Source organism: Desmodus rotundus, chromosome 4 (assembly GCF_022682495.2).
Source record: "Desmodus rotundus isolate HL8 chromosome 4, HLdesRot8A.1, whole genome shotgun sequence".
Taxonomy (NCBI): domain Eukaryota; kingdom Metazoa; phylum Chordata; class Mammalia; order Chiroptera; family Phyllostomidae; genus Desmodus; species Desmodus rotundus.
In genome coordinates, this window is record NC_071390.1 from 174,313,428 (window position 1) to 174,332,696 (window position 19,269).

The 19,269-nt window shown below is 41.8% G+C and overlaps 1 long non-coding RNA gene across 1 annotated transcript; it reads left to right on the top strand.

Moving 5' to 3' along the window:
* Nucleotides 1-8,305: 8,305 nt before the first annotated feature.
* LOC123478026 (uncharacterized) lies at nucleotides 8,306-14,135 on the top strand. Its single transcript, XR_006653125.2, has 3 exons — nucleotides 8,306-8,448; nucleotides 11,731-11,839; nucleotides 12,431-14,135. It is a non-coding gene; the product is annotated as an uncharacterized lncRNA (long non-coding RNA).
* The last annotated feature ends 5,134 nt before the right edge of the window (nucleotides 14,136-19,269 follow it).

The window sequence follows — 19,269 nt, forward strand, 5'->3', positions numbered from 1 at the left end:
TCAATCTACTACAAATTGTAATAATAATATTTTCAATAATATTACTCTTGTGGTTTTTAAGTCATTAAATGTAATATAGATGATAAATTCAATACTAGTTTCCTTACATGTGTGCTTTTCATGGTCTTCTTGTAAGAGGTGGCTAGAACCCAGATTTGGTAATGGTATGATTTTGAGAAGCATGCCAGAAGGGGTGGGGAGCAGTGTATCCTAAGATGCTTTCAGCTCTGATTTGCTAAGGCTTTGGGAAGACTCATATATCTCCACAAGAACTGAGATCTGAAAAGGTTAAGGGTTGTGTCTAAAGCAAATTTACTGGAAAAAAATAGAAAATGAATGAGGTGCTTGAACAGTGGACAGAGATTTTGTTCTTCTTTGCCAATTTTCTTGATGATGTAGAAATTCTGACAACCCATTATTCACACTAAATCCTTCAGTATGCCAACCTGTTTTTTTTTTTTTTAAACTCTTCTGTTGGGGGTGGGAATTATTTTCCCATTAATTGCAACCTTTAAATGCTGATACCTCAAGTGGAGGCAAATTGCAAAAGCCCTTTTTGTATAATGAACATCCAGGGATTAGTTTGTGGCAGATGTGCATTTTGTGGTGTTTTATGGCTGTGTAAATTAAGCATAATAAGGGAAGGCTTTAGACCATGGATGTCTTTATGCTGTTCTGATCAATGACACCAGTGTTTAAGACAATACCAGAGAAAAAAGGCTAATAGTCACTTACCTATTTTGCAACTTCTTTTTTGTTTAAAGTTACATTTTTGAGATTTATTTATCTTACTAGATTTAGTACTTGTCCATTTTTATTGTTTACAACTTATGATACCATTTATTTAATGATTTTCTATCAAACACTTAAGTGGTTTCTAACGTTTTCTTATAAAGAACATGGGTACAATGAGCATTTTTTGGAGAGGTCTTCTTTTCCACTTAGTGCTAGAATTTCATGTTGACTTTGATATGTGGATCTTATATCCTGAAACCTTGCTAAACTCTCTTTTTAATTCTAAATAGTTTTTCTATAAATTATCTTCCATGAGAAATAGTTTTTCTCATGGTGTTTCCATGAGAAAATTTTACTGTGTGAAATAAGACTTTTTATTAGTTTCCAATTCTCGTACTTCTTATTTCTTTTCCTTATCTTATTGCATTGTCAGGACCACGAGTACAATGTCAAATGGAATCAGAGAAAGGGCATTATTATCTTGTTTCTTCATTTTAATACTTCTAAATCAACATTATTATATATGCTATTCGCAATTATTTTAGGTTAATGAAATTCTATTTTAATACTACTGGTTTACTAAGCATTTTGCCTTGAATAAATTTTGAGTTATGTTGGATGCTTTTCTGGTATTTATTGAGATTTTTTCCTTTACATTTTAAATATGGTATATTACATTAATGGATTTTTGAATTCTCCTTTTTAAATTTAACTTGATTATCTATATATAACCTACATATAAATATATACACATAAAATTTTTTGCTGCCTGCATTTTATCTATTTTGTGTTTTGAATAATAGTGTTGATCTGTTTATTATATTGGAAGTGTTCTTTAAAAACTGGTGATTCTTTATTGTTCATTTATATTGTAAAGTAAGGCACTTAAAATCTAATTGAAAGCCCAACACATGACATCAGGACTTGAGTGGTGGGTTTCAGTTTTGGGCAATTGAACAAATAATCAACTCTATCCTTGCAGGATCTTTAATTGTCCAGTGACTGCAAGTCTTTTTACTTGGATTTATTAGCTTTCTAAGGAATTCCAGAATCCTCCAGTATCTCATCTGTTGGTATAAGCCTGACAGGCAGCCTTTTGGGAGTTGAGTGAAAGAAAGGGGCTGGCTCTCATTTTCATCTCCTCACCTTTCTGCTGTGCCTGGTGTTCCTGAGTCCAGAGGTTTGTGGTTCGATGACTCCAGTAATAAACTTCCAGTCTTCTTGTGGCCATGTGGGTGAGTGGAATGGGAAGAATAATTATACCATTTTGAGTACAGGAGGTGTCCTAGAAACCTAACTCCTTACACAAATATAGTCACATGCCACCTAAAGACATTTCGGTCAATGACAGACCATGTATACACTGATTGTCCCATAAAATTATAATGGAGCTAAAAAATTCCTATTGCCTGATGACATTATAACCATCATACCATTATAGCACAATGCATTACTCTGATGTTTGTGGTGATGCTGGTGTAAGCAATCCTATGTGTTGCCAGTTATATAAAGTATAGCACACATAATTATGTACAGTACATAATACTTGGTAATGATAATAAATGACTGCATTATTAGTTTATGTATTTGCTGCTGTATACTTTGTATAGTTATTTTAGACCATGCTATTTCTGCTTATAGATAAAAAGTTTGTTGTTAAACAGTATGTCATGTTACACCACTAGCAGCCATATACCTCTCCTGTTTACCACCTATCTTGATAGCATCATTTTCTCTTGTGCTTGATTTACTCTCAGTTTGTTTTGTACAGTAACATGCTGCACAGGCTTGTAGCCTAGAGCAACAGGCTGTGCCATATGGCCTAGCTGTGTAGCAGGCTACAGCATTTAGGTTTGTGTAAGTGCGCCCTATGATGTTCGCACCACAAAATCACCTAACAACACGTTTCTCAGAATGTGTACCCATTGTTAAGTGGTGCACAATTGTTCACTTTTAGTGAGTCCTCTTAGTCTTTGATCCACTGTATCTCCAACTTCAGAGGCATCTAATATTTCTAATTTCTGGTTTCTATTCCATCAGGATTACACTAGGAACTGGAGCTAGGCTTAGGCTTGGAGTTAAATGAGAGAATTTCATTTATTCTCCCCCTCCATCTGTATTAATGCCATGTTTTCTAGTGGCTTCCCCCTTGTTCTCAGGCCTACCTGTAGATCTCTAGGTATCACCCTGACATCTCAGGAGTCCTGTCTCACACACAACAGCAAGGGGAGTGTTGTAGATCCCAGTCTCCAAGTCAGCGTGTTGCTTGGTTCCAGTCCTAGCTGAGAGATGGTGCCTCTGTCTTCCTGGCTCTCATCCATACCTCCAGGGGAGTGGATGGGTTGGGTCATAGGTATTTTCCTCATTGTCTTAAGTAAGGAAACCCCATATATCTATGTACCGGCTATGAGTGTTGAGCCTGGTCCTGGCTCCCCGACTTGCAGGATGGCTTAGGTTTTATTTTAGTCTCTGCAGAAGCTAAATCCTCAGCCCCACTCCCTAGCCAGAGCTTAGGAGCTTTTGGCTATAGCCCTTCTCACACATTTGTGCCTTTGTTTCCTTCCTCATCCAAGAGAGATCATTTTTACTTCCTCCTCTATTCCTCTATGAATATATAATAATATATTCATATGTATATATGTATGTCTTTTTGTGTATATATATAATTTATGTATCTTTTCTGTCGCTTCTATTTGTTTGAATCAGAGAAACAAAGCATGAACTCAATACTCCATTTTCACAGAAAGTCTAAATATTGGTTCATCAAAAATTAACAAAAGAGCAGCAACAACAAAAGCCAGCAACCAAATGAAAACCCATCCCTTTCACTTGGTAGAAGCGGTAAGCTGTGATTTGGGTGGATTAACCAGGATATTGTATATGACTATGCCTTGTGATATCTGAAGCCCCTCACCAATCTTAATTATTCATTTTATGTTTATGTGCCTGTGTCACCTCATTAAGAAATCCTGAAACCTTCTTCACACAGGCCCCATTTTTTATTTGTGTTCCAAACATAAAAGATAAACGTTAAAGTCCTGGGATTTCTCTCTGTCTCTGTCGTATTCCCCAAACTTGCAATGCAAAATAAGTACATTTTCCTGTGTCTTGAGTCCTTGAGCAATGTTTGGCCCAGAGACACACAAGAAGACAGTTATAAGGGCATTCGCAAAGGGCTGGGTGAGCTCGAATGGCCTTCTTCCTGCCCAGGCTCTGCAGCCCTGGCTCACTGTCAAGAACGCAGTTCACCAGAAAGACAAACAGTGAGAAGTTCACCAAACACTTGGACTTTCATTTGCTTCTTGAAATGCCAGGCTGTTTACTTTTTCCATCAGACATTGTTGCTTCTCCTCTAACCTCACAGATTCTAACCTCTAATCCTACTCTTGTAGCATTTTTCCCTGAATTTACTCAATTCAATCCAACAAGTGTTGATTGAAGTGTGCCGGGCAATGTTAGGTGCTGGGAGGGTTATGATGAACACAGCTGAGTTCCTGCCCTCAGAGGCCTCAGAGTCTGATGTCAGGGCAGACAAACAGGCCTGTGCACAGAGAGAATCAGAACAGGTGGCCCACCTTTGTGCTTTTAGCTCTGACTGTGGCGTCCAGCTTTCCTGGTTCACATCTGCAGGAGTCACTGTTCCCCATGAGACCCTGAACAAGTTACTTAGCCTCTTTGTGCTTCTGTTTCCTCATCTGTATAATGGACATGATAATGGCCTCATATGGTGTATTTTGTGCATACATACATGAGCACATACCTTATACAATATTTATTATGGTATCTAGATGTATGTGTATATGCATACATGTGTATACATGCATATGTATATATGTTGTAGACTGTACGTGCATATAAACATATATACTGTATATTTGTATGTATACTGAATGTATAACAGCATATATGTATATATACATTGCACATTCTGTATGTATGTGTGTCTATTATATGTAGGTTAAGCAATATAATCCATCAATACATATTAAATGTATATAATTGAGCCTGACAAACAGGAAGCACTCCATAAATACCAACATCTATTATTATGTACATTTTAGCTATGTAACATGAAGGAGAGGTTGAAGTAGTCATGCATGGGAACATGGGCTTTGAAATCAAACACACCTGGGTTCGAAGTCCTTAGTCCATTTCAGAGTCAATGTTCAAAAAGTTCTGCTGTTATTATTATTATTCTTTAAGAGCTCTGAAATAAATTTTTCCATGTCAAAAGTGATGATTATTGTTTTTATATTGCAATGTTGTTCTTTGTGTTAAAAATATGAAATATATGATGTCTAGCACAAAAGAGCCCATTATGGGTCATCCATAAATGGTGAGCATTTTAAATAGTACCCTCTTCACCTGTATATTTTTGATGTAAAACCTCCCGTGTTCCACCGTGTGGCGGAGAAGACCAAGTCTCCACCCAAGGTTTCCCCTCCTCCTTCTAAAGCATAGAACTGCCCCTGGGGAAGTGCTGCTGAGCCAGGACATCTCCCTCCACTTTGGGCCCAGTGCCTGGTTCTCACGGTAGAATAGAAATATACGTGGTACGTGTCCAGGTAAAGGTGCTTAGGAAGTATGACACCCCTGTCTTTTCCCTTTTACTATCTGGAAGCAGAGGACTCCGAGGTCTTAGAAAATCACAGAACCACAAGATGGAAGGAACCCAGGTCCCTGGGTCACCATGTCGAGGAAAGTAATCTATTGAATAGGAACACCTGCATTAAATTCTTACCTGAGGGGGCAAAAAAAAAGAACTTTTCTTGTGTTAATCCATAAAATGTGGGTGTTATTTGTTAAAGCAGCTAGTAGTAGCCTGACAAGCAGAATATGCTAAAAGCTGAAGGTACCAGAGATCAACCATAGGCAGGTACAATTTAAAACACAGTCAAAATCAGGTCATTATAAAGGTTCAGTTAAAATGTTGAGCATATTTAAAGGAGAGGAAGTAGGGGACCAGAAGAGATAGCAACAAAGAGAAGGGTTTTGTCTGGTCTGGAAGGATTTGGACATGTAGCAAATCTGGGGAGGTAGTGCAGGCAGAAGAAGCCAGAGGAAAGTGAGGACCGTGTTCAGGGGAGAGTGAACACCTTCTTTAGTCTCTCATGCAGACTGTACATAGGGGAATAGTGAGAATTAAAGATAGGAAGGTAGATGAACAGGGCTTGGGGTGAGAAACAAGGGTCTGACTTTGTCCTATCAGCTGTGGAGAATTGCTGATGGTTTTTGAATAGAGGAATGATACGATCAGATTTGCACTTAAAGGACATTTACTGGAAGTCTTGTAAAAGACAGTTGGCCGTGAAGGGAGAGTAACTAAAGCCAAGAAAGTGAATTAGAAGACAAATACAATAGTGTCAAAGAAACTCACCAGTTCTTGATCTAAAAAACGGTGGTGGGAATGGAATAGGTGAGAAGAATGCAAATATATGGTACGTTCTGGAGATAGGATAAAGATACTGTGCACTGATTGGATTTGTGGAGCAAAGAAACACAATGTAGAACTAGAGTCTTAGGTTTGTTAACCAGGGTGACTGGAAGGGCGATGGCGGCATTAATAGGAGGGAGCAGGGAGGATGAGTGTGCAGGAGGACATGGGGAATGCTTGATTTTATTTTGGAAATTAGTAATAGGATATTTGTGTGGGAGAGACTGTTGATGTTGACCCACAGCTGCTTCCTGTTTCTGTAGAATGGGTGCCTTAAACAACAGACTTTTGTTTTCTCATAGTTCTGGAGGTCAGAAGTTCATGAGCAAGGTGCTAGTCAATTTGGTTTCTGGTGAGAGCTCTCTTCCTAGGCTGCAGAGGGCTTGCCTTCCCCCTATGCCTCACATAGGGAAAGAGAGCGCGAGCTCTATTGCGTCTCTTCTTATGAGAGCATTAATCTCATGCATGAGGGCTCCACCCTCATGATCTAATTATCCCCCAAAGGCCCCATTTCCAAACACCCCATTGGGGGATAGGACTTCAACATATAATTTTGGGGAGGTGATCACAAACACTCAGTCCATGACACACAGGAGTTCAAGTCATGAAAAAGTAGAGGAAGGTGGGATACAGAAAATTCTTTTTTTACAGAAGTTTTTTTAGAAAAGGCAAAGGTAATTGAAGTTGAAAATTTTCCAGGGGTTCTCATAATATTAAGAGAAAGAGAAACTTTTAACCTAATTGATCATTAGGGAACGCCAGGAACATAGAAATGCCATCTCTCTGACTTTTGAGGTTGGAAGTATCTGCCACAGTAAGTATTGGATTTTGGATTTACATTAACTTCCCATGAATGAGAGAAAAAAAAAAAAAAAACAGTGTTGAGGCTCTCAGCCCAAGTATTAGTTTATCCAATTTATAAAGTTTATTTGGCATAGTTTCCCAGCTGAAGATAGTTGTTTTTATTATTCTGTTCACTTTTGATCTGAGTTTATTTAAACTTTGTTTCAACATCATCTATAGGCTGTTGGAATTACAGACCTGGAAGAGCCCCTGGAGTTGATTTTAAAGTCCTGTTTTCCAAATGGTGCTCTTAGGAACCCTGGAGGGGAAGAGGCGGTGCCCTGTGGTTCACCTTGCATGTGAGAGAGGTTGGAGTCCGAGTGGGAAGAGACACTTCCCATGCTACTTCCACCCCCACTCTCCGATGAGCCAGCTCCACACCGATTCTGTTATATTTGGCCTCTGACCAAGGCTTCATTTGAAGAAAGGATTGAATGGTTCTATGTCTGTATCTATGTGAAAAACAATGATCTAGGTCAAGGGTTTGTAAACTGTTTCTGAAAAGGGCATCGCCTTTCTTGTTCCTGTGCAGAGCAGGTGTGGCCCCCCACGAGGGACTTGTCTGTAGTTGTTCCCCTACCTGTGTTCTTCCCTCCCCAAATCCATGTTCCTGTGACTGCCACTCCCTCACCTGCTTCCTGTCTCTGCTCACATGTAAGGTCCACCTTGACAACCCTATTTAATTCTGCATTTTAAACACCCCTGGCCCATGTGCCCCAGGCCCTTGCCCCATAGTGCTTACCAGCTTCTAATAGACTATAGAATTTATGTGTTGTGTTTATTATTCATCGTCTGTTCCTCTCCCAGCCTCCAGCCAATCGATATCCTTGAGGGTAGGAATCTATATTTTGTTTACATCTGTTCCCTTCGTGTTTCGCTGGGCACTTAGTAGGCACCAAACATATTTATTGAATGAGTCAGTAAACGTGCTTCTCTTATTTCAAGGCTATGTTCTCAGCTACTGTATTATGTGGCCAAAGGAGTGAGAGATGGAATGAATCATCAGTGGGCAGAAGGAATAACTCCTGTTCTAATTTGCACGTTCGCTAAGGGATGGGGTTGTGTCTTCATCATGTGCGTGTGCCTGGAACAAAAAAGGTGCTTAGTACATGCTTGCAGAACTCAGTTACATCCTGCAGGCACTGATTGTGACATTTAGTAAGCCCTCTTACCACGTCAAATGCTTCCCTCCCGTTTTGGCCCATCCCGACCACAATTACTTCCCTTAGCCAGAAAAGCCCTTTGTCCCTTGGCTGAGGTTCAGACCCTGCTGCTTTCAGCCAGACGGGGCAACAAAAAGGAGCTTCAGAGGGAAGAACAACAGTCACTTTCTTTATACAGGATTCCTCCCAGGCTGTTCAACCACTCTCCATGTCCCCTGATTCGAAATGTTTTTGCTTTCTTCGCTCTGTAGGATTCCAGCTGACAGCTCAGAGGTGAGTCTGCCTGGAAAGTATAAGGGGAGTAGGGATTCCTGGGGAATCATTTCCCCAGTAAATTCTGGAATACCACGGCTCTTTTCCCTGCATTTTGTAAAAGACATTCTGAAGCACAGATGCTGGGGCGAAAGTAAAGAAAATAGAATTTAGTAGAGCTTATAAAATAGCAGTTTTGTAGCAGCAGGCTTGTCTATGGCAAGTTTAGTCTGAAGACAAAGCCCCTGATTTCAGTCTTCTTAATACTATTGCACCCAATTTCTGACCTTAAGGTTTTCTCACATCAACACGTGCAGATACCAACTCTGGCACTTGGAAACTATATCATCTTAGGCACGTCATTTAGCTTTTCTGAGCTTCATTATACTATCTGTTAAATGCAAATATTAAATCCACAACATCAGAGAAATAAACAAGAGCTGATGCTACCTTTATGACTCCTTTCTTCCTTTCTTTAACAGTTAATCTCTCTATCAATGTCATAGTAGCAATACACACAGAGAATGCATGTAAAAACTGGAGAAGTATGAATAAGATCTGTTCTTGAAACTGACCAATGTCAATTTCTTGGCTTTGATGATGTATTGTGGTTGTATAAGATGTTACCATTGGGGAGGGTACACAGGAACTCACTACAATTTGTCAATTGCTTGTAACTCTAAAGTTATTTTTAACAAAGTTTTTTAAAAAGTTAATTTCTGCTGCTTTTTCTTTCCCATAACACCTTCCGGATGCTTCTAGTAGGACATGTAACACTTAGAACTCGGTGCTTCCTGAGGGCACAGTTCTTCCTGGCCTAGCATAGGTCCTGGCACTGGGCTGGTGTTCAAAAACATTTATTGATTCTTTCAGCCAAGAATATCAAAGTATGCAATCTCTCTTTTTAGATACTCTTAAGGGCTGTCTCTGAAAATATTTAAAGAAAATTAATATTTATTGAAAGCTTGCTTTATGCCAGAAGATTTATATGAAGTTCTCGTAGCTAATCCCCATAGCAATCTTGTGAGGTATATGTGATGATTTCCATCTTACAGATGAGGAAACTGAGCATCAGAAAGCTTACTATGTCTGCCGAGAAGGGCAGCGTGGAGGTGGAGTCATGCCCTGAGTCTGTTTGGCTCCAAGGTCCATTTTCATTCATTCATTCATTCATTCATTCATTCATTCAACAAGTGTTTATGGAGCACCCACTATTTGTCAGGGACTAGTCTTAGACTTTAGAATATAGCATGAACAAAGTGGACAAAGAACGCTGTCTTTGTGAGGCTGATATTCTAGTGACGTCACACAGGTGATCAGGAGCAAACAATTTAAAAAGAACATGTGGACGCAAACAAGAAAGAAAAGCAGAGGAAGGGAATTGAGACTATGGAGACTGGGAGTAATTTGCAGTAGGAAATAGGACCTGCAGGTTGGGCCCCACTGAGGATACGTGATTTAAGCAGGGTTGAATGTGAGATGTGAGCAATGGCGTTAACCAAGTAGATCTTTGGGGAAAGAACATTCCAGGGAGAGGAGCACCCCATGCAAAAGATCCCAGACCTGTGTGTGTGGAAAGGCAAGATGGCTTGTTTGGCTGGAGCAGAGTGAGCATGTGGGAGTATAGGAGAGGTCAGGCATGGAGGGCAGATCATAGCAAACCACAAAGGTCATGGCATAGCAAACCACAAAGGTCATGGCAAAGGTCACAAAGGTCATGGCAAAGGAGGTCAAGGACATGGTGAGGACTTCAGTTTTGCTTAGAGATGGGTGCCACTGCCGGGTTTTGAGCATAGAAGTGACAGATGCTGACTCAGGCCTTTATGGGCTCTCCTGGCCGCTGTGTGGAGGCAAGGCTGAAGTGGTCAAAGTTGGAAGCAGGGAAACCAGCTGAAAGGCTGCTGCCACATTCCAGGCTGGAGATGATAGTGGCCTCCACATAGCAGCGGGGGTGGAAGAGCTGCATTTCTCCCAACACAGCTCCTCTCACCTGATGAAAGCCTGTCTCTCATGAGTGTTTATAGAATCCCAGAAAGTTGGTTCATGAGAACAGTGGTTTCTTTCTCCTGCTCCTCCTTGTGGCTCAGATCCCCATTCCTTCTCTCCCCAGCTTCCCAAACATGCCACCCAAGCCTGAACATCCTACCTTCCTCCTCTTCTGTAGCCCTGTGTGTGCCCTGCTTGCTGTAGTGGCCCCAGGGCTTGTTTGGCCAGCCTGTCCTGGTTGGTTGTCATTATTTTCTCAGACATCTGTCTGTCCTGATGTGTCATATACTGTCAAACAAAAGACCTGAGTATGCTAATGGATAAATTTGGGAACAAAATGGGTCCTCTTCCCATTCACTCCAAAGCAGGAAAGATGGCAACCTGTCTCTCACTTTCCACTTCTGCCATTTGGGGACAGTCATTGCCTCTGTCAAGGGGATGACATGAAATTCAATGGGACGACACATGGGGATTCAGTTGCAACAAGAGCTTTATGTAGATAATAAGAGAGAGGAAAAGGACTTTGTTCAGTGCACACTGGTGTCAAGAACTTGGGACCAGTATCTTATAGAATTCTCAAAAGGCCCTGTGGGTAAGTGCTGTGCTCCCTGCTCTCCAGACGAGGGCCCCAAGAATATAGCAGCCTGCCCTGAGTCAGATGCCCAGTCTATTATGGGGGTGTGGGCAACCTCCAAAGCAGGAAGATAGCTCATATCTGGAGAAGACAACAGATGCCTTGTTAAAAATAAATAAATAAAATATCAAAGGAAAGCCGTGATTTCTTGGGCCTGGGCACGACTGAGTCAGTGAGTCAAACCAACAGAGTCTCCAGTGCCTCAGTCAGCGCCAGGCAGCAGAGATGTGGACACCCGAGGGTTGAGAGGTTCCCACAGCCTGTTTGGGCGCTTCCCCTTGGCTGACAGAAGGAAGGGGTGTGTGAATGCTTTCCCATGACACCAAAATGCAGCTAAGCAGAAAGGGCATGTGGCTTGGGGCTGGAAAGACCTTTATGACAACCTGGCAATGCAGTCCAACAAGGTGGAGCAAGCTGGGGCAAGAGTCACATCGCATGATAAAAGAACTCCTTTTCATTGTGCTTGGTTAGGTATTCCCCTCTCCCCACAAGAGCAAGGTACATGGGCAAATGCATTGTGCCCTGGGTGCAAGAATGCACCAAGAAGGTGGTGCCCAGGTAGCTCTGCCCTGCGTGGGTTAGTCACCTCGTTAGAAGGCCATTTGTGGCTGATTTGCACCTTGTCAGCATTTTGAAAACTCATAATTCTCTCACCCTATGAATGTTTATTTCCCCATTTCCAGAATCTGGAAAGGAGGTCAAAGAAGTTTACATCTTCAAAATCAAGAGCCTTTTTCCCTCGTGCGGCAGGAGCTTTCTGGATGCTGAGAAGTGTGACTGTGAAGGTTAATGGTATGAGTCAACTTGGCTAGACTGTGGAACAAAGTCTGAGCTTTCCCAAAGAAGGATTCTGAGTCCCAGCTGCAACATGGAAATCCTGCTTGAGTTTCCAGCCTTTAGGCTCAAGCTGCATTTGAGGGGCATCTGCTGTTTCAGTGTAGACTGGGGAAGGGAGACTGCACACCATTCCCTGCAGGGTGCAGAGCTGGCAGAGAGGGGTTGAAGCGGGCTAGGCAGCGACACTGCAGGGTCTTTAGCCACTCAGCCTTTTCATTCAGTAGGACAGAAATGATTGAGTACACAAGAGCATGAGTGTTGGAGTCAAAGAGCCCAGTGGTACATTCGTGGGCAGCTTCCAGAGATTCTGCTGACCCCAGTGCCATGCTTTGAGAACTTTGGACCACGTTGGGGATCCCCCACTTGTCTCTATAAGGCACCTCCCCTTGTATTTACTGTTGCCACAAGGAACCTACATCTTGAAAGTTGTTATTCACCAAATATAGAGTGTATTAGCTTTTTATTAGTTTATATTTATTTTATTAATTTATTTTTATTTTATCAAGTGATAGAGTTATATGTATTAATTTATTTACTTTTATTTAGGTAAATCCACTACTGGAATGCTAACGAGAATAGCTGGTCAGCAGAAGATGACCTGTCTTAACACCTCAATGTATTAATAAAATCCCAATCATTGGCAAGGAGGCAACTTTATAGCTAGACTGGGTGATACTAATATTGCTATATCTGCTTCTCTTTTTGTCAACTATTGCTTGTCAGCTAATTTTCTAATCTTTTATTTTTCTCAATGCTTTTGTTTTAGGAGTGTGTATTATAATACATTAATTTGTATTTTAAAAAATAAAATATCAGACTGTTCTGTATCAGACTGTTCAACCCATGTGCATTTAAAAAAAATTTTATTGTTGTTTAAAATTACATTTGTCCTCATTATTCCCCCATTACTACCCATGAGCATTTTTGTGATTACCAGCATGCTTAGCCCATGTGAACTTAATTTGTTTGATCAAGGTAAGTTTCCTATAAGGATAGCCGAACTATTGAATAATTTGGGGACTGCAAAAGCTCCCATTCAGGACTCCTGAAGTCCTTTGGGATTCTAAAATTCCACATCATTTTTCATTTGTGCCTCGGGATGCTGGAACCTTGCCCTGAGTATTTCCTAACGTGGCACCTAGTGAAGAAGCAGGGTGCAGCTGACGAACAGAACCACAGCCAGTGGGGCTTCCCTTTGTGCTCTTGCAAGCTGTTTCTCTCTTTGCTTGTGGGTCTGTCCTTTCAGGCTCCTGGTTGACACAATGACTGAGTAATGCTGTTTTTGTATTACTTTCCAGTGTACAATTATCTCTAAGTAATTCTGTAGTAACGATTCATCCATCCATCCATCCATCCATCCACCCAACAAATACTCATCTAACATGCTCTGTCGACCAGCTCTTGTTTTGAGTGCTATTAGGGGAGGTCACACAAGTATACAGATAAACTATTCCGGAGGTCTGTGGTCTCAAGAAGTTCTACCCTTGAGGACAGCTATGGGCAGTTCTAATCTCTTTCTCCCTAGACAGCCACAGCCCCACAGACCATAGTTCTGAGTTCATTCTGGCTACTTTCTCAGAACAAAGCTGTAGCTGACCACTCTTCTTGTCCATGGCTTCATGTCTTCTTCTTCATTCCTGACAGTTCAGAATCTTGCAGTATCTCAGAGAGCACCCTCCCTGGGCTTCAGCCACTTCCTGCTCTCACTCGTCCCCAGAATCATGCCTCCTGGTGAAAACTGATGTTGACCCACCTCCTCTCTGAGCATCAGGCCATTTAATCTTGACTGTATTCCTTCAAGTTGTTGAAGATTCCTCTTTTCCTGGTGTGATCCTTTTAAGGACTGGCCCAGCCTGGAAGACCTGAAGAGCTCCAGGAAAGGAGGATCCTAATGGAGACCCCCACAGTCTCCATGGTGGCTTCACCCCTGGACCTCATTTCTCCCTCTTCAGCCTTGGGCCTAAGCTCTTACTGCTCACATACCTCCAAGGCCACTGCACACCACGGGTGGTGGCACAGGGCAAGTGCCTGGTCCTTAACTTCCCTATTGGATATGACTTTATGTCTTCTCTTTGGGAAGGAGATTGATGTGGAAACCAAAGTTAGAATAAAGAATGCCATGAAGACGGCTCCAGAGTCCTGATTCTGAATCAGCTCCAGAGTCCAGGGTTATCAGCCAGGTCAGAAAAGGCTTCCTAGCAGAGGAACGTGGAAGATGAGGCCTGAATGGGCCAAATGAGTTAGATACAAACGGGAGAGAGCATCAGGGAGAGTGAATGCCCTGAGAGGTGGTAAAAACCTGGACTCTGTTCACTGGGCCAGGAACACTGAGTGCGAGGGGGAAAGTAATATGAAGAATCAAGAAAGGTGAGCTGGACGTACGACAAAGGAGCTATTTCTCACTTTTATTTATGAAATAGTCCTACTCATGTGGGAGGGAGGCACCTGAATTCGAAATCCTTTCCTTAAGGAAATGGGTCTCCTCCACGGGTTACTTTCTGGTACCCTGGAAGGTGGGTGGGGTAGAATGGACACACTTCACATCACTTCCCACTATTGACTTGCACTTTCCAGCACACCAGCCCGGTTCCTGAAAATTCACGTTGCAAAATCGTGTGGATACTCTGACTTCCACCCTGCAAAAGCAACCGTGTGAAAAAGAAAAGGCTGGGAAGCACAGATGCAAAAGTCAGCAATTGTGTTAAGGTGATGTGTTTGGTGGTGTGGTTTATCCATGTCTCTACATTGTATGCTTTCTTCAGTTTTGTTTTACTGACTTTAAAATTCTATTTAAAAAGAATTATATTTGAATGGTATTCAAAAAGATCTTTGACGAACATCCTGGGTCTAATTTTGAGGACACAGCACAAGAAACTCATCTCCCAGGCGGAATTGGTCTCGGCCTGTGATATATTAGCCGAGGCTCTATTAGGAAATGATAAGGCCACATACTGAGGTCTCTGGAAATATAGGTGATTTCTCTGCCCAGGGCAGGAGTTTTATCCTGTATCAGCCTAATGAATTTGCTCTTTTCGCATTTACGGTGCCCATTAGGGTGTCTCATTTGTGGCGGTTGCTGTTTCAGAAAATGGAAAGAAAGTCAGCAATGCTGTTGATGACGTGGCCGCAGAGTCCCCTGACGGCCGAGGGCCCCGGAGAGCTGTGTGTCCAGAATATGTGATATCCTTTGTTTAAGCCGCTGCAGCTTCCCCTCCAGCAGGCTGTCAGTGCGGGGAAGCAATCGCGTTTCCTAACTCGCACACAGCCCAGAAATCGAAGCACAGTTTGGCCTCTTTGTCATTTTCAAAAATCAAATCTGCCTAGGGACCAAGTTTCAGCAGCAGCTGTTTCTGCTTTATGTTTTATTTAAAGACATTTAATTTTGAGCCTTGTGTGTTCCCATTTTTTTTTTTTGTAGAGCAGACTGTGTGCCTTTATAAAATACCACTGATTTATGGACAGTGGTGTTTCCATTTGCAGTTAGTGCTTTTCAGGATAAAGTCAGATTAACTAAAATTATCATAGTTATTCATTATTTTTATTATTTTACTTAAAATGATAACAATTATTCACCAAGTATATCAAATATTTATTTTGTGGCAAGCTTTGTGCCAAATGGTTTGCGACATTTTCTTTTTAAGCACTACCAGAAGCTTATAAAATAGACAGAGAAATTAATGTGCATTTTATGGATGAAATCTGAGCCAGTGATTTGCTCAAATTCTCACAGGCAATGAATAGGAAGCTTAGATTTGAACCCAGGTGTGTTTGATGCCATGTGATATACATGAAATACAATCTATGTGATATTACATATACATATGTGTGTATGCCTAAATGCCATATTATCTATATATGACATCTAAACTTTAAAATTATATTTTCCCTTTGTTTCTCTCTCTCTATTTTATCACTTTTCTTACCTCTCATCCTCTTTGCTCCTTTCAATTGTTGGCTAACTCTTTTCGTCGCTCATGGAGTGATTGGGCGGTCAGAGTGGCAGAGCATTGCACAACGTACGTGACCCTGACAGGTCACTTGGGCCCCCGGTGAACAGCGACCCTGATCCTGATGCTGGAGGACCCTCGTTTGTGTTTCACTCTGCGATGAGCGTTCATCTTTCAAGAGAGACAGAAAAGTAAGGAAAGCAGGAGTCACTGCAGAGCCAGCTCCGTGGAAGAGCGGGGTTTATGAAGGTCACATGGGACCCAGCAAAACTCCAGGAAACGGGATTAGTCACCATCCAAGAAGGAGGCATCTGTTTGTTCCTTCTAAAAGAATTTGTCATCATAACATCAGCACTCTCTGCTTCTGCTTAGGCTGAACCTGCCGTTACTGATTACCTTAGTTTCTATTCCTGTCTCTCCACCTTGTGGCTTTTGCCCCCTCAGAGCTTTTGCCATCTCCTGTCTTCTGTCTCCTGCTCACCGTCTTTTCTCCTGAGTTCCTGTGCTCTGGTCTCTGTTCAGGACCACTGGCTCATTCTGTAGGCCTCGTGCTCAGGTTGCTAAGGGGGAAGATTTAGTTTGTTAGCATCAGTGGGGCGCTGATAAATGTCTAATAAATGGCTATGTGTGAAGGGTTGGGGTGGAAGGGAAGCCCTGATTTGTAACATTTGCCAATTTACGTGGTGCAGACACTTCCACTACAGTTGATTTCAAGCTACCAACATGATGTCACCTGGCTCCTGAAATCCTGAAAATTTAACACTTAGATCCTAAGAGTCAGTATGAGCCCATGTGGACATCACTTTCAATTATGTCTATCACTGCATAGTTTCTGGTCAGTATCGGGACTGGCTGGACTTGGACTGGGCTCCCATCCTGGCCCATTCAGCTGTGGCCACAATATCAAGATCACGTGTTGAAACTCTCTCAGAAGGTCCTGTGGACGTGGGGGTTTCCAGTTTGTAATAAAGTAAGAGAAATACTATTTAACTTCATTTTATTGATGTCTATGAGAGCGAAATAAAGAGAGAAGATCTAAAATATAAATTAAGACATGGTTAAGGCTACAAGAGAGATGTAAAAATTATGAAATGGCATTTGGAGACCAAAAAAAGTCACTTCCATGTAGTAGCAAGCAAGAAAGCCTTTTTGGATCATATGCCATTTGAACTGAGCCTTGAAGGGTAGCAGGACTTGGAGATGCAGAAATCAAAAAGATCTTTAAGATACAACGAACAAGAGCTGGAACAAAATGTTGACTGGTTAAAAGGATGGAACAGGTACACAGCGAGTGAACACCTCACTTAACTGAAGCAGAAGGTATGTGAAGGAGAAGAGAAGGCGGTCCTATTACCAAGGAAAGTTGAAGAATAATTTGGGTGTCAAAATAAGGTGATTCAAATATATTTCACTACTTCTCTGTGTTGCTGTTACCAAGTGAAAGTGAAACATAAGTTCATATGCCTATTATCTGTATCATTACAGGGATCCATTGGAATAGAATATTAAAATGACAGAGACTGTGCTAAGTCACATAAATTGGTTCTTGACCTTCTCTATCCCTTTCAGTAGCTGATGTTACTATTTGTATTAATTTCTCATACTGAATAGCGTCAACAGGATGAGATAGATCATTAGTGAGAATCAGATTCGGGTGAATCTGGAGACCTGGGTCCTAGGCTTTGCTTCCTCACCAACTCAAGAAGTGATCTGGGGAAAGTAATTGCTTTGCCAACCTCGATAAACCCTCACATTTGTAATCTTGCAGAGTGGTTATTTGATGGTTGCTTTCCTAGCCTTTCCAAGTCTATAATCACATACACATGACCTCTCCAACGTGACTTCAAATAAAGTCATTCATTATTCTGGTACTGGCAAAGAGCAAAGGCCTCCTTGCCTTTGGCATGGGTAATCTCCCTTTGGGAAAGAGCTACTACAGACAGCCTGCCAAGGTTCATATGTGCTGGGTGGGGGGTGAGAACCCTGACTGACTGAATTTTCTTGTTAAAGCAAAGATTAACTGGTGAAACCTACTTAAACCCTTTCTGTTAGCAATATGTCTCAAGTGTTCTAGTTAATTTTTTTGACCTAAGAAACAGTTTTTAAAATAAGTAACCAGGTATTAAAGGACTATATGTGCACCAACCTCTAAGACAATCACTATGGAAAAAATGCTGATACTAACATGAACCACAGCTATCATCTGCTGATCATTTAGCCTCTGCTGGATACTGTTCTGAGAGCTTTACATACATCATCTCATTCCATATTGCCAAGAAGTATAAGAGCTAGGCAAACCATTGTAGCACCTTCTAGTGGGTTGAATGATGGCCTCCCAAAAAGGCATGTTTATGTCCTAATCCCTGGAAACTGTGAATGTGACCTCACTTGAGGAAAAGTCCTTACAGATATAATTAAGTGAAGGATCTTTGGATGAGGACAACACCTGAATTATCAAGATGGGCTGCAGATCCAATGGCAAAGATTTTTATAAGAAACACACAGAAGAGAGACGTGTAGGGAAGAGGAAAAGGCCATGTAACAATGGAGGCAGAGACTGCAGGATGCGGCCCTGAGCGAAGAACACCCTGAGCCACCAGAAGGTGGAGAAGGCAAGGGACAGATCATCTGCCCCCTTCAGAGGGAGCGCAACCTTGCCGACACCTTGATGTCAGTCCTCGGGCCCTCAGAACTGTGAGAGGGTAAGTTTCTGTTGTTTCAAGTCACCACATGGCTGGTGCTGTATACAAAGGAGGCATGAGAGTTTCAATTAAACTTTTCTAAGATCCCAAAGTTGGTAAGTGATATTGCAAGAGACTAACCCAAGCAGCTTTAGAGCTTGCTTTCAACCTTAATAGAATATTGCACTTCTCTTTGCAGCTCTCTTTATCTGCATAGAGATGTATAAACTACCAGCTACAGTAACTGTGATGAATGCTTTGAAAACATGGGGTAAACATAAGGTGCTATAGGAGCACATGAGGGGGCATAGAACCCAGGTTTTGGAGGTGAGATCAGGGAATTTGGAGCAAATGATGATATTGGGCTGAGTTTTAATGATGAAGACACTTTTCCAGAAATTAAATGGAGAAAGATTTCCAAGCAGAGAGATCACCACTGAGCATGAGAAAGAACAAAGCACCTTTAGGGAATTGTAATAGTTAGACTTGGCCCAGGGAGGCTCTGGAAGAAGGATGGGAGAGGAGACAGAAGATCACGGTAGAGACCAGCTGATGGTGGGTCTTGTGTGCCAGGCTAGAGAGTGTGGACTCCTCGGGCAGTTGGAAAGGTGAGATAACTTGGAATAGGGATAGTGCGATCAGATTGGTCTCTTACAGACTCCCAGGGAAAAGCATCGGGGAGGAAGAATGGCCTGAGCTGAGACCAGAGGCAGACTATGCCACAGCAATGACTGGGGTGTGCATCAGAGTACGGGAC